We start from the raw sequence: 15,406 nt of genomic DNA, 5'->3' as shown, positions 1-15,406 counted from the left end.
ATAAATATGTAAAAATATTAGAGAATGAAATTTTATAAGAAAACAATTTCTAAAAGCTAAAAAAGCTTAAAACAAACTATACATAAAAATTAAGGTTAAAAATAGTTGTATAAATGAAAATTTTGTGAAAGCAATTTTGTAAAAAATAATATTACAAAAAATATAGACAATTTCATGAAGGGTCTCTATGGTTTTGATTTTGTCTTTAAAATAGTTTTTATGAAACTTTTTTTTTTTAAGAATGGTGCACATTGTAACATGTGGGTTCTCACACCAGGTACACCTCAAAATATACTTTACATTTATATTTTTATAAAATATTATTGGTGTACACTGACAGTCTGGTATAAAATAGCCACAATAAATATTATACGCCATACGACTTATTTAAGAACATTTACAACAACGTGATCAACACATAACGAAATATAATAATCGATTTCTCAATAATAAATGAACATTTCAATAGTTATATCAAAGTCAACTAATTATCATCTCGTGACCTCTTTTAATATCACCTAATATAATTTCTTCATAATAGTGATTGCCTTGAACTTCGTAAGGTCAATCTAGAATCCATTTATCCATAATAGTCAGGATCGGTGATTTTGAAGGCCTGTGCAAAAAATAAAAACGGATCTAAATATATTTTATATATAAGCAATAATTTATTAATACTACGATAAGATTTGACATCTAATAAATCATTGTTAATTATATTAGTAATTTAGTATGTAGTACTATAAGCAAAAAAAAAAAAAAAAAAAAAAAAAAAAAAAAAAAAAAAAAACTATTCGTTTACAAATAATCAAAGAAGATACTTAGTAACAGAAATTTTAATAATACCCAAAAAAGAAATTCAGACCTGCTATGCGGTCCACATGCCTGGCATGTAACTCGGTTTTTTGTTTTTTTTTTTTTTTTTTTTTTTTTTTTTTGTTTTTCAATTCCCATATAATATCGTTATTAAATTTTCACCATATATTGTTATTAGAAAACTCAATAAAATGCAAATTTTAACTTCTCATTTTGTAGAAAAACCCAATAAAATCAATAAATTATTATAGTTATTTATTTTTTTTTAATTTTACTGATTGCAAGCTCACAAAGAAGTTACGATTGAAGGCAAAAAAAATAAAAAATAAATAAATAATAATAATTAAAATTAACTTTTCGTTTTGTAGAAAATACCCAATAAAATCTATAAATTCATGTTGTTATTTAATTTTTTATTTTATTGAATACAAGCTCACAAATAAGTTTGGACTGAATGCAAATTAAATTTGTATTAGAAAATAAAAATTGCGTTGAAAAAAAATCTCAGGAAAGAAGTTTAAAAAAATGCAAGTTAAATATATGTTCAAAAATAGTTATTAAAGGGAAAAAGTGTACAGAAAGCATCCACCGCAAAGAAGAAAATGTCAATTAAATTTAACTATCACTAGTATAAAAATAGTTTGTTTTGCAAACAATAAAACATTCATAAGTAACCAACAATAAGATTCGAACATGCGCCGTCCAAGTGGATTAAGCACCCTTATACCAACTGAACTAGAACCGTATTATTTAGAAAATTTAATATTACAATATTTAACAAAATGATTAAGATCGGTCCCTTATTTTTTTTTTTCAGGCCTATGCGGCCGCACGCTTTGCACTACCTTAGGGCGGGCCCTGATAATAGTTATTGTCTTGAAGTGATTTTGACTACGAGTCATCTTTAATACTTATTCTCTAATCAACTACCTATGCAGTTAGTACTTAGTAGCAGCTCTGGTGCAGCGTACAAAACAAACAAAGATAAACAAAAATGAACATGTTGATTCTAAAAGAATAAGCACGAGAATCTCTTCAAAGCCACGTTGATTCTACGAATACCGTGGAAATGTCTTCAAAATTGGGTTAAGACGAAATATGGGTTAAGACGCATAGAATTTGGGAGAAAATTGAAAGTCATAAAATTGATGATCGACCATGTAAATTACATCAGCAACAATTAAATAAGAAGCAAAATTAAAATGAAACCCTAAAGGTCTATGGGCCAAGTACAAACCCAAAAACAAAACTCAAACATTAATGAAAAATAACAAAATCGTTCATAACTCCGTTTAGAAAGTGATTTCTGAACTCAAAAATGGGTAGGTCCCCTTCCGGACTTATCATGACGTGCTCCATGTTCCAAGCTTCGATTTGACTGGTCGTAGGCCCAAAATAGAGTCTCGTAGACAAAGTTATGGTAATTTTCGTGAGGAACTAATACTATAAAAACCTTTAAATTTTTATGAAATGCTTTGAAATTTTTTGGGTCCAGTAAAACAACAAGTTTAAGTAAAATTTTGCAGTTTTGCCCTTTTAGGCGGTAGTCTGGTTGCCAGCCGGTGACATACACAACTGGAAGATGACTGACGTTGATTGGCAACGACGATGATGTGGTAAGGCAAACTGGAAGATGACTGGCGTTGATTGGCAACGACGATGATGTGGAAGATGCCTTACCCTTGCTTACAAATGGAAGATGACTGGCGCTGATTGGGCAACGATGATGATGTGGAAGATGTCTTACCCTTGCTTAAAAATCAGGCACACATGAAGGCAACAAAATTCGAACCCAACACCTTCCCCTCATAAGGTAACAATTATACTATTATGCTAGAGACATTTTTGTGTTTGTATTCCATAACCATTTTAAAATGTTGATTACTAAAATTGTTATTACTATTATTATTATTATTACTCATATTATTATTATTATTATTATTATTATTACTACTATTATTATTATTATTATTATTATTATTATTATTATTATTATTATTGTTATTAGAACCTATTTATATATTTAAAATCAATAGTTTTTATATTTAAAAATCATACTTATGTAGCATAAAAATTGTTTTAATGCATTTATTAGTTATAAACGTGTTTATTTTGCATAAGAGTATAATTTTCCATTTTCATATGTATAAAAAACGTTTTTATACGTTTAAATATGCACAAAAACGTTATTTATATCTATAACACATTATTTATACATACAAAAACATTTTTTTTACATAAAAATATAAATAAATATATTTTTTTAATGATATAAGTGCATATAAATATGTTTTTAACGTTTATAAAAACATTTAAGTATGTGTTTAACGTATAAATTTGTTTTTTTTTTTAAAGTTTTTCTTTATATATAAGCAATATTTGTTTATATGTATAACATTTTATTTGAAAAAATATATATTCAAAAGATAAAATGCACATATAATATGGTGCGTGTTTTTCTTTTGATATTGCGCGTTATAGCGTGTTATGGCGTGCGTTTTTTCTTTTGAGACACAATGTTTTGCTCTTTTTTATGCATTTTCTAATCGGACATACCGGTATTTTATTTTTTGTTAATTTTTTTATAATTAGTTGTTGATATAACATTTATAAAAACTAGTTATATTTTATATAAATCTATATTTATGTGGTAATATAATTATGAATTTATACAAAATCGTTAAATTTTTGTCTTAAATCACGCATAGAAAAACGTCATAGCTCCCCATGGCTCGTTAAGCTTGACGCTTGGCCTTACTGTCAAGTCATACCTCACGTCTTTTAGCCTATATATATATATATATATATATATATATATATATATATATATATATATATATATATATATACTAGCCGTTTATCCGCGCCAAACAACGGGTGCAAATAGTTTTTCAGAAATTTGTTTCTAGAAGCGATTAGTTTTTTGTGCAAATAGTTTACTACATCTAAAAAATTATCAGTATGAGTCATGATAACAAATACGAAATCAGCAAGAATAAAAAATAGAATTAGCCATTAATTTCTTTCAAAAACAGGTGGTATTTCAAAATATATATAATGTGATTGCACAAATCAACTTTGTATTATGTAACTGTTTCATAATCGTCGTTTTTTTATTACTTTGTTCAGCAACTAAGGTTCAACACCTGTTTTGCCAAGTCCATTTCCTATTCATCGTTTTTTCAACTCCACCATCGATCTGTTATCTAAACTCCGAGAACCATGGATTGATCGGTGCTCTCATATAGTACAACTTTGTGTAATGGTGTTTGTTGAAATCAGTAGGAGCCTATAAATATGTTACTTTTTGAGATTAAAAAGTTGTCTTAACAATAAAAAAAGTTGACAAAGAGCACACCATTTTAGTTTTGGGTCATACTTACAAAGGGACATCTTGCTTCTTCTAGTCAAATGTTTAGTAGTCAACAAAAGGAGATCTGACCGTGGTAAACATCTCTTTGACTTGTAAGAAGGAAATATTGTTCAGATATTAAACTTGATCAATTCCTACACTATAGCAAGTCATTAACTATATGCCTTTAGTTTTAACTAATTAACCTCCCAATGATCAAAGATTTGCATGATAAAAGTCATGTATGACTCAAAATGCTGCAAGTGGCATGTTAATGTCATCTATTCACACAATTCATCCAGACAACCGACAATATTAAAAGAAATCTATTTACATCTATTGAAGCTTACTTCCAAGGTCCTTAGTACACAATAATAGCCCCTGATAGAAATTAGTCCAAAAGACATCATTAGTTGAACCTACAATATAAGAACAGAGTTCAGGAGTTTAGTAAACTATGTTGCAATATCATTTACTGTGAAGTTGTTTTAAACAAAGTAAATGATTACATAAAAAATTTCTGATGTACGTGCTGAAATTTAAGGAATGAGAGAATCTGATCAAGAGTGAGTCAAAAAGACATGAATACCCTTATACAGGATATAAATATATCTCAACACATTTTTGATTTTTTTTCCTTATTTTATGCTCTTTTAACCATCAAGTGTAACTGATAAAAAACATTTTCCATTTTTCCTTCTTTTATTCCCTTATTTAGCCATCCAAATGTAAGTTGTACTTGTTTCAGCATATCAAGAAACAAATATAAATATATAATTAGAAAACCATTGCTTCGGTAATAACTATCAAAAAATAAATGAACTAATTTGACCAATAAAATAAATAAAAATTATAATTGCTAATCATGATTTCAACTGTTCACAACCCTATCAAAGCTAATTAAACAGAAAAAAAAATCCATTAGTATTTAACATTCAAAATCCATATCAAATGAAATAAGACTAAGAATCGAACCTTATACTGAAAATCAAAACACACAAATATGAGAGGATCGATAAACAAAACATAGAAAACTGAGAATCTAAGACTGACAAAAAATTCAAAAAAGCAAAAGCCAAGGAAAAGGCAACAATCATTGATGGAGAGCATTGGAGGATTAAATACCTAAATTTGTAATTTGTAGGTGGGCAAGATAAACAGATTTTTCAAAATTCATTCTGCTCCTCAAATCACAAAGAGAAATCTGCATAAAAGAAGATAAAGTCATAAGACAAATTTCAAAAAAAATTCAAACCTAATTAATAAGCCACCTGATATTTCTTGATTTGTTGTATATAATGTTTTAAATAAGAGTAGATAATATACATATAATTTCAAATAAATAAATATGTATTTAAATGTATAAATATGTTCTTAAATGTATAAATGCCTTTAAAATATATTTATGGCTTTAAAATATATTTTTCAGCTTTAAAAATATAATAATAATAATAATAATAAATAAATAAATAAACAAAAGTAATTATAAGACTATTATTAGTAGTAATTAGTGTTAAACACAATATATACTAGAAGTCGGAATTAACGATACTTAGGTGTTGTTTGTTTTTCTTAAAAACCTCTTCAAAACTCCTATTGTTGCGCGGCGCAGCACACGCGCAACATTTTTTTGTCCCGCAACAGTTTGTTTTTCGAAAGTCTCCCAGGCTTAAAACCTCTGTGTTTCTTGGGGAAGCACTTGTTGTACCTCTTACCACGCCTTCAAAACTAAACCTAAAAAAATCCAACCATAAAAAACAATCGGCCTTTTTTTTTTCAAAAATCTAACAATGACGTGTGTTATTTTTTAAATATTACGTTTATGGTCCATGAAGTATATTTAATATTACGTTTATGGTCCTTTACTTATATACTATATTTTATTTTCAATCCTTTAACATTTAATACATTAAATTTATATCCCTTTAACTGTTTTCTCCAATTTGATTTACATAAGTTAATTCATTTTAATGTTGTTTTTTAAATTAGTTTATTTAAAATTTTTAATGTTTGCAGTAGTCTGCAGATGCTAACAAAAACAAACACGTTTCTTATTATAGTCTGCAGTCGTTTGGTCCACCTCTTCTGTTGCAGAGGTTTGCAGAGGTGTTCGTAGACTTTTTGAATATTTGCTTCGGAAAAACAAACAACACCTTAATGGCTTCCAACCTAATGGTTAGGCGTTTGTTATAATTCTTGGCCGACGCGAGTTTGAATACTGAGGGCTCCCTTTCTTTGCTAACCTTGTTAGTTTTTAATCTATGGAATCAGTGTCATGTCACCGGAAGAAGTCCAATCAGCGCTTACATGGCGTGTTACCTATCTATGTAACCTGAAGTTAACCGGGAAACCCTTTAAAAGGGCATAAGTGCAAAAATTAAATAAAATATACGACTTTATTGAGCCTATAAAAAACTCAAAGGGTAAAACCGAATATTTCCTGAAAACTTAAGGGTTTTTATGTCTTTAACCCTTTTCGTGAAGCCTCTTTAGTCACACGATCGTGGGCATCTATGGACGCAAGGGCCCGATCCTCCACATTAGGGCCCGCATCAAGCTCTTTGCTATTTTTCATCTCCATGAAAATCAACCAATCCATTCATATTAGTCTTACCTCATAGATTTTCCCACAACTATGAACGACCATGGATACTTAGAATAACTATATTATTTAAGGATTAAAAATGTTAATATCAAACACAAGAATTATTTAATGAAAAGACTATATTTAATATATCAATTCATTACAATATATGTCGCTTATAATGTTTTTGTTGGGGGTCTGAAATGGCATCGGCAAGTCCTCGCATGATGGCCTGGAGTGCCGCAATAGAATGCCTGGTCCTGGAGGGTTGAATGCGCTATACGGGTAAGGTTGCGCCTTTTCTAACACCAATTGGTTTTAGATCAACCAGCAGCGCTGATGCTCAACAAGTGGTATCAGAGCCAGTGGCGAGGGTTCTATTCTCTCAGGGAGCAATTTCTGAGGGGGGATTGTTGGGGGTTAGAAATGGCATCGACCAAGTCCTCGCACGATGGCCTGGAGTGCCGCAATAGAATGCCTGGTCCTGGAGGGCTGAATGCGCTATATGGGTAAGGTTGCACCTTTTCTAACACCAATTTGTTTTAGATCAACCGATAGCGTTGATGCTCAACAGTTTCAATATCCAAATACTAAATTTCAATAATCTAAAACCACTAAGAACAACAAGGTCCTATAGCACCAGCTTGACGTTCAAGCTATAGCTAATGAAGGAACTTAGTTAAGGAGATTCGACAAAATTGATTTGTATAAACTTTGTGAATACTAATATCTTATGTTATATATATATATATATATATATATATATATATATATATATATATATATATTAGTCGTTTACCCGCGCTAAGCGACGGGTGCGAATAACTTTTTTTTTTCTTCCATAAATTAGTTTCTAGATTTAGTTTTGTTTTTGCGCAAATAGTTACTACATCTAAACAATTATCAATAAAAGAATACACGTCTCACCAAATTCATGTTCACAAATAATAGCCTCAAACATTGTGGAACGATTGCCATCATTTTGTCGCTCTAAGATATGTAACTAGTTGTGAGACCCGTATATTATACGGGTTGATTAAAACAAAATGTTAAGTACGAACGATTAAATAGAAATTTTATTTGAATTTGAAATTGAAATAAATGAAAATTATGAGAAAAAAAACATGCAAAAAATAAATAAACTAAAATTTTGTTATAGTATGTACTAAACAGGTAAATGATAAACATAAAGGTTTGAACTGTAAATTTATATGAAATTGAATTTGAAATTTAAAATTTAAAATTTAAAATTTAAAATTTGAAATTAATAGTCATTATGGTAGATTTAATTTATGGAAAGTAAATTAATGATATATTGAAAATGAAAATTAAAATAATGACAAGTGGAAAATCAATATATCTCAAATTATGAAAAAAATGACATGTGGTTAATTTTATGAGAGAATGACATGTGGCAAAGTCATTTTCATTTATTATGGTAGATATAATAATAGTTAAGTAAATTATAAATAAAACATTAAACAAAAAATGACATTTGTTTGAAGTTTTGTATACTTTTTTTCGGTATATAAATATTTTTATAGATTATTGTTTTTTTGTATTTTTTTTGTGTGAAATCTTTTAAATATTTACATAACATTATCATTTGATGTAATTATAAGATAAATCATTTTTATTTAAAAGCCTAAATTATGGCTTGAATAACCCCCCTCACATGAATACAACTTAACTCAATTTAACCAATGAAGTGCAAAAAGGCAAAAATAGCATTTAAGAGCTTTCGACACATACATTAAAATTTTGGAAAATAAAAAATGAACATTGTGACATAAAAAAATAATCCTCGAACCCTCTACAACCAGTTGTTGGTTTTGTGAGATTAACCCGTCTATTGACAAATTTCCTAGATAAATATAATTAATGATAAAAAAAGAAATCTTTATACACTAAGGGTTTGAAATCACTTTATGCTATTTAAGCTTATTTAGTTTGTACGAAGCATCAAACAATAAAAAAGACTAACATAAAATCCAATTAGTTAAATGAAAATGAACGATTTATTTGAATTAAAACAAAAATGAACATCAAATTAAACAAATCTTGTAACTCAATCAGCACATGTTGATTACAGGTTCAAAACCAAAACATCATTTATGGCATAGAGATAATACGCTAGAAATATATATGGATTTCTATCAAGTTATTGAAATCATACCAATATAAAAAGCTAATGGGCCTCTTAGGGACTAAACACATACACACACATTAGACACACAATAGCGTACTAACACTTAAATAAAACACATACGCCGAGCCACCACCTCCCGAACATAAACCTCGACTAGCTTCTCCGCAAAAGAGCCCTCACTTGTAGCTAAGAAGTGAGCACTCTTCGTCAAACGATCCACTATCACCTAGATATCATCAAAATCATTTTGCAGTCTTGGGCAATTTAGTAATGAAATCCATCGTGATCTGCTCTTACTTCCACAGTGGAACCTCCAAAGGTTGTAACTTGTTGTGAGGGCGTTGATTCTCGGCCTTGACCTTTTGGCAAGTCAAGCGTCGCTCTATAAACTAGGTCACATCTCTCTTCATACATGGCCACCAATAACTATGATTTAGGTCAAGATACATCTTGGTGGCTCTCGGGTGAATGGAGAATCTCAACTTATGGGCCTCCTCCATCAATATCCGTCGAGCCCCACCCGCAAACTGCACCCAAACGCTTCCATGAAGAGTATATGCCAATTCATGTCTTCAAGAGGGAAGAGGGGTACTCATATTCGGGGATTTTAGGAAGGAATCTTGCGGAAATTGGTTGTCCTATTTGGGACAACGAAGTCAAAATTTAAGAATGCCCGCATTGCTCAAGAGAGAGAGAGGCCAGTTGATTGATGTTAGGCTTTGGGTCGACTACTATTGTTGGTTGGGAAAGAGTAGGAATGATTCATCGCTTCAGAGTATGACTGACGAATTAATTGCACAGGTTTGTCCGGATGTTTGGATTGATGTTAGGCATTTAATCAATTACTATCCTACATCATTCCTTCATTTTCCCCATACACCACTAACGTAGCTGTAACGTCCAAAAATTTTAAGCCAAATTTAAACTTTTTCAACCATAAAACCACATAGTGTTTTACAGAATGTTTTCAAAATATTATTCATCAAAGTGTCCCAATAAGAAAAATCATAATGATGTGGAGCGGTAGGGTCATGCCTTCGCCTTGCCATAATCTTCTGAAGTACCTGAAATGATAAACTGGAACTCTAAGCCCAAGGACTTAGTGAGCTACCCCCAATATACCAATACCACATCGGTAATACCATATCAAATAACAGATAACCAACAACATGCATACTGGGCCCTCGGCCTGACTAGACTGCCCGACAGGGCCTATAGTCTTTCTGGATCTATCCCGAGCCTTCAGTATGACTGGACCGCCTTTCAGGCCTACAGTCTACCCGCACCGCTCGCAGGGTATGTTTTCCTTCAGCACAAAGTAGGACCGCCTCAACCCAAACATCAGGCAAATAACCCCGTGCACAAGCCTAACATATACTAGCGTATAACAATATCAGATATACTATCTCACAGATCATCGATCATAGTAATCTCTCAGAACCAGAGCACCGACCTAACCAGGTCACTAACATGCCAATCCTAACGGATCATAAGAGCATAACTGTTAGGTTTTGAGCATTCTAACACTCCTAAGTGTACATGTAACCCTAAATACCTTGGATATATGTTTTCATTATTATACATGCAAATAAGAACTTCCAAGATATTATCCTAATCTAGCATACAAAACAATGAGTGTAACAAGATAGAATACATACCTCTTTGATGTAGAAAGTCTTCATGAAGCTTGAGTGCCTAGTTCCCCAAGTGTGACACCTCAAATGGTTCACACAACACCAAATACACTTGTAATAACTTGAGAGAAATCTACACTTTATGAAATCGGCTAGCCCTTCTCTAGAATGATCCTAGTGGCCGATTTTGTCAAGAATAAGATCTTTATATAGTGTTACAATTAGGGTAAACCCTAATTGTCATGACTTTCCATTTCCTTGGATCCATGGGTTCAAATACACCATGGAGCATCCATGGACCATCCTATGGGTTTTAGCCCAACTTGATTATCCATGGAGCATTAGCCCACTATACAAGTATGGATGATTTACACAATCAACCCATATATTTAATAAGACTTCTTTTGATCACTTAATTAATCCTAGATTAATTCTTGATCAATACTAATTAAATAATCTTATTATTCTAATTATTAATATACTAGAACTTATAATATATTAATAACCATAAGTGTCTTATTTCTCTCATTATAGTCTATCCAAGTGCATGATGCCATGCAACCCAAATAGACCATGTCGGGTCGGGTCAAGTCTTACCAATTATAGTTATAGACTTAGACATTAATCCAACAGTCTCCCACTTGGATAAGTCTAAAATTAATATTGCGTATGACTTTAGGAACCGACTGGCAATCGTAGCTCTCAAAAGCTTCTGTCGAACTCTGACCTTGTAGATGAACTCTGACCTTTGTCAGTGACTTGTCCATTAGATAAGGGATCATATATTCCTCCATTCTAGATATCATATGGACTAAGACATGGATTATAATCATTCTCTCTATCCATTTGTTGTTTCCCGATTTCCGATTTATGACGACTGACTAATTGAACAAATCAAATCAGTCCTGGCCCGGCCGAGCACTTCCATTTGTCATCATCAAATCATCGAGGGGCCCACAGATATCGCTTTTATCCCAAAGGTAAAAGGAATGGATAAACTTCGACTCATATGGCTTGTTCTACTACTTGTTGAATCATACACAAAGGCACGTTTTATAGCACCGAGTTACCAAATGCGTTTTCGTGCAATCAATGTACTATCAACTCATAGTAACAACTCCTATCTCTAGGTTTGAAGAATATAAGATATTATCGTCTCATGATCACTCGTGATAAAATCCATGAAGTGATTCCAATGAGCGCGGGTTGAATCCAATACTCAGAACTTATGAGCACTCATGAGTTTTGTAGCCCTTTGTCCAACACCTTAGACCTCTACAAGCCAACCCATGACAGTCTTAATTCATATCTACTTCCAACATATGAACGACTGTGGATGGTTTGAATAACTTAGTCAATCAGGAAGAAAGACCTAGTTATTCTGGAAGTCAAAACATGCAAAATGAAACACAATAATAATAGAATCTAATATGGTATCAAAACCTATGAATATAAATAAAACACCTTTTATTTATCACCATATGATTATACATTATTCATTGTATACTGTTTCAACTATCAACTTTATTCTTGAATTTAAAACAATAGTTGTCCCATGCTCCAAGCATGTACACTATGTTTGTCTATGATCTTCACTTTGTAAACTAGATCAGTTGAACATAACTCCAATGATCCTCTTTTCACAGTCCCAAATCCTTACTGCAAATGCAAGAATTCCAAATTCATGCCATTTACTGAAATCTGTTAGATTCTAAACTTATATGCATTGATCCTCTTGTAATGATTATGCACAAATTCACGAAGACTTGGCAACAATCATTACAGAGCATTCCAAAGGAGATCAGCTCCTTGGAAACATCCTTCTTGCATTAAGTTTCCTTAATCTTACACAGATTGAAAAATCCTAACTTTGAAACATTTCCAGATTCCATTTTTACTATCACTTCTGAACAAGAGTTGCCTCCTTACAGATTATGTCAATATGGTCCTTCCAGAATTATCACTATACTTCCAATTGTCCTTGAGCAACCAATCTTTGGTAAACCTTAGATTGTCCTCGACAGTTGTTTAATCCTTTTAGTCATATCCAGTTCTAAACCTTTTCCCGTCTTAATGCCCCAGGCATTTGGAAAATTTTAGAATGGATGAATATAACACATGTAATCGATCCTATATCCGAAGCATATGGGACACGATTCATGATGTCTCACATAAAGACTAAACCAGTCTTTTGCTATACTATTTCCATTTCAGTTTGCCAAGTTCTCATAATTCAGATTATGAAAAGGGATGCCGTAATCATAACCGAATTTTAGAACGCAAATAATGGACCCATATACAGAATTTCTTTATGTTGAGCCATTCCAACATGAAATTCATATATATATATCCTTGACTAAATTATTAAAACCTCACGATCTAAGCTTATAGATTTGAGATGAAGTATAATTTCCTCTCCCTTAATTATAGCAAAACAACTCTTTCCCAATTGAAACCTTTGTTTTCTATAATTAACATTGCTAGCTTGCAATCTTTATCATAATTATCATGCTCCCACTAACATGATGATTATTAGCATAACACTTATGCTCCCACTAGCTTTGACATGTACTCAGAAATCAACTGACTTTCTTACCAAAGTTCAGATTTCTGATACTAGATTGTTTTGATAAGACTTTATCAAAATCATACACCTTCCCTTAGATAGCACACTTGTGTGTCTAAACAATTATGAAGAGGGATGCCGTAATCATAATGGTTAGACCTTTTTGCCACTTCTCACAAGTCCAGGTTAGTGTGCTGGTAAACCACACACGCTCCACTAACGACTTTGAGAATGCAAATATCAAAATTGCTATCTAGCTAAAATCTATTTAGTGAAAGTGTTTCCTCACCATCATTTTCAGGAATCGGAGAGAAACCTTATGACACTTAGATTTTTATGGTTTATGAGTTCCTACCCATGTGAATTGTCAAAACCATAGTCACAAGACAAGGATAATGACAAATCCAAACTCATATGGATTGAACTCAATCTTAACTTCTTGCCACCTGGCAGCTCAAGGGCCTGCCATTACTTCCAAGTTGTTGTGCAACACATTGAGAACTCTAAGAACTCATATGCAAAGCCAACTTTAACTGGAATGGGCACAAAATATGTCAACACGATAGGTTCTAAACCTCAAGTCGTGTGCCAGTGAAGAACTTCAGGTTTTATTCTTGATTAGTTCTTGAGACTTTCAATACCTTTAAGACTCCCACTGTCCTCTTGACCTATAAGACTCCCTTGTCAAACATCCAAGAGATAGTGTGGATTCTAACCAAGACAAACACTTCACACAATTGGCCTAAGTTGGTCTTTGTTTTATCCAACACATCACAACTTACCAATTTCAAATGTACAAGAGTAGAAAACTTTTACTCTTACATTTGACAAGTGTTTTAAACCTTCTTTGAGACATGTCAATCAAATTACAATCTTGGAGTATGACTCTAAGACTTGTATTGGAACGAAGTATGACTCATCTTCTTGATTTAACCACTTTACCAATTCAAGTTCCTCTTCTTAGTCATTAGAATGCACTAAGATTTTCCTTAGAGAACTAATTTTGATATGGTTTCTTAATCATTAAGATGATCACAAAACTGATACTAAAGTACTCTCCCATCTTTTCAGATTTGAGAAACTTTTATCCTTCTGCCTAATTTGATTCTTCTTATTCGCTCTGCCATACATTGGAACCTTTTCCAATGTCTCAGAGTTACACTTAAGCTTGTAAGTATAATCATATTTACTGAGCTTTAGTAAACTATGACGAATAGTCTTATCAATCTTTTGTGGTGGACTTAATCAGTGCACAAGAATGTGTAGTCGATCACTTAGTCCTTTACTTGACTCACACATCCATGTGACCGAGTAATTAGTCTTAATTTTTCCAATACTTGAAAGTTCTCATTCATCATGCTACACAACTTGCATGATTCCAAGTTCCGGTCCCATTGAAACTTGGGTGATGAGAATCTTTTCTTATTTGGTAAATTTAGACATTACCACAAATGAAAGAATCAATTTCATATTTCCACTCTTGCTATTAATGAAATCATATAAGCAACAATTCTTCCTCAATGCCATTGTAAGGATATTTTAAAATAAATAAAATCAAAATTTTCCTTTTATTTTAAACTTTGCGGAAAACTTATCCTTACAATCCATATGAAAACTTGTTGTTATCTATTCCTAAGCAATATCTCATAACTCCTAAGAAGTAGCTCAAGAATCCGATCTTCAAACTATGTGACAGAAATCCATCTATGCGATCAGATTCAACATATTCTTTCTTTAAGTTTCTTCACTTTTTCTTTGATTCTTGAAACATGACCGTGTGACCCAATCACATCATGTATCAAGAATCTCATAATAGAAACTTAACAGAGTTAGATAGTGGACTTTACCTGAAGTAGAGTTAAACTTATTGACTTTAACACCCTCAGGTAAATTTGCAGATTCACAACCAATGCCCCTTCCTTTGGAAATATAAACATATGGACCCTTTGATAATGGTACACGGGACTATCAAAGACTTAGCTTTTCTCTTTACCATTTGGTCAACCGAGTTGACTATGGCCAATCCCTTTCCATTGGGAAGAGAATGCTTTTCTGGATTTCCTGTGTCACTATTGTCAATGTCCATCAAGTTTTAAGGAAGTTGATCTTAACAAATATATAAGATCATTAAGGGTCTTGTCATAGTCTGTTTCATAGGTGTCCCAAAGGAACTCACTATATGACTTAGAAAGTTATTGAACCACCAACTTTCTCAAGACTTTGACACCCAACTCCCGGCTTGTCAATTTGTGACTACATCTCCAAGATGTGACCACACCTAGACCTTGCATTGCCAATTGGGCTT

At 32.1% G+C, this 15,406-nt stretch overlaps 1 long non-coding RNA gene across 1 annotated transcript; it reads right to left on the bottom strand.

The window, feature by feature from the left end:
- Positions 1-3,856: 3,856 nt before the first annotated feature.
- On the bottom strand, positions 3,857-5,461 carry LOC145000678 (uncharacterized). The gene is made up of 3 exons (XR_013661330.1): positions 5,440-5,461; positions 5,294-5,372; positions 3,857-4,587 (listed from the first exon to the last, which is right to left on the bottom strand). It is a non-coding gene; the product is annotated as an uncharacterized LOC145000678 (long non-coding RNA).
- Positions 5,462-15,406: the final 9,945 nt, after the last annotated feature.

This window comes from Lactuca saligna, chromosome 1 (assembly GCF_052625555.1).
Source record: "Lactuca saligna cultivar CGN05327 chromosome 1, ASM5262555v1, whole genome shotgun sequence".
Taxonomy (NCBI): Eukaryota; Viridiplantae; Streptophyta; class Magnoliopsida; order Asterales; family Asteraceae; genus Lactuca; species Lactuca saligna.
This window is presented reverse-complemented; position numbering and strand designations above follow the sequence as displayed.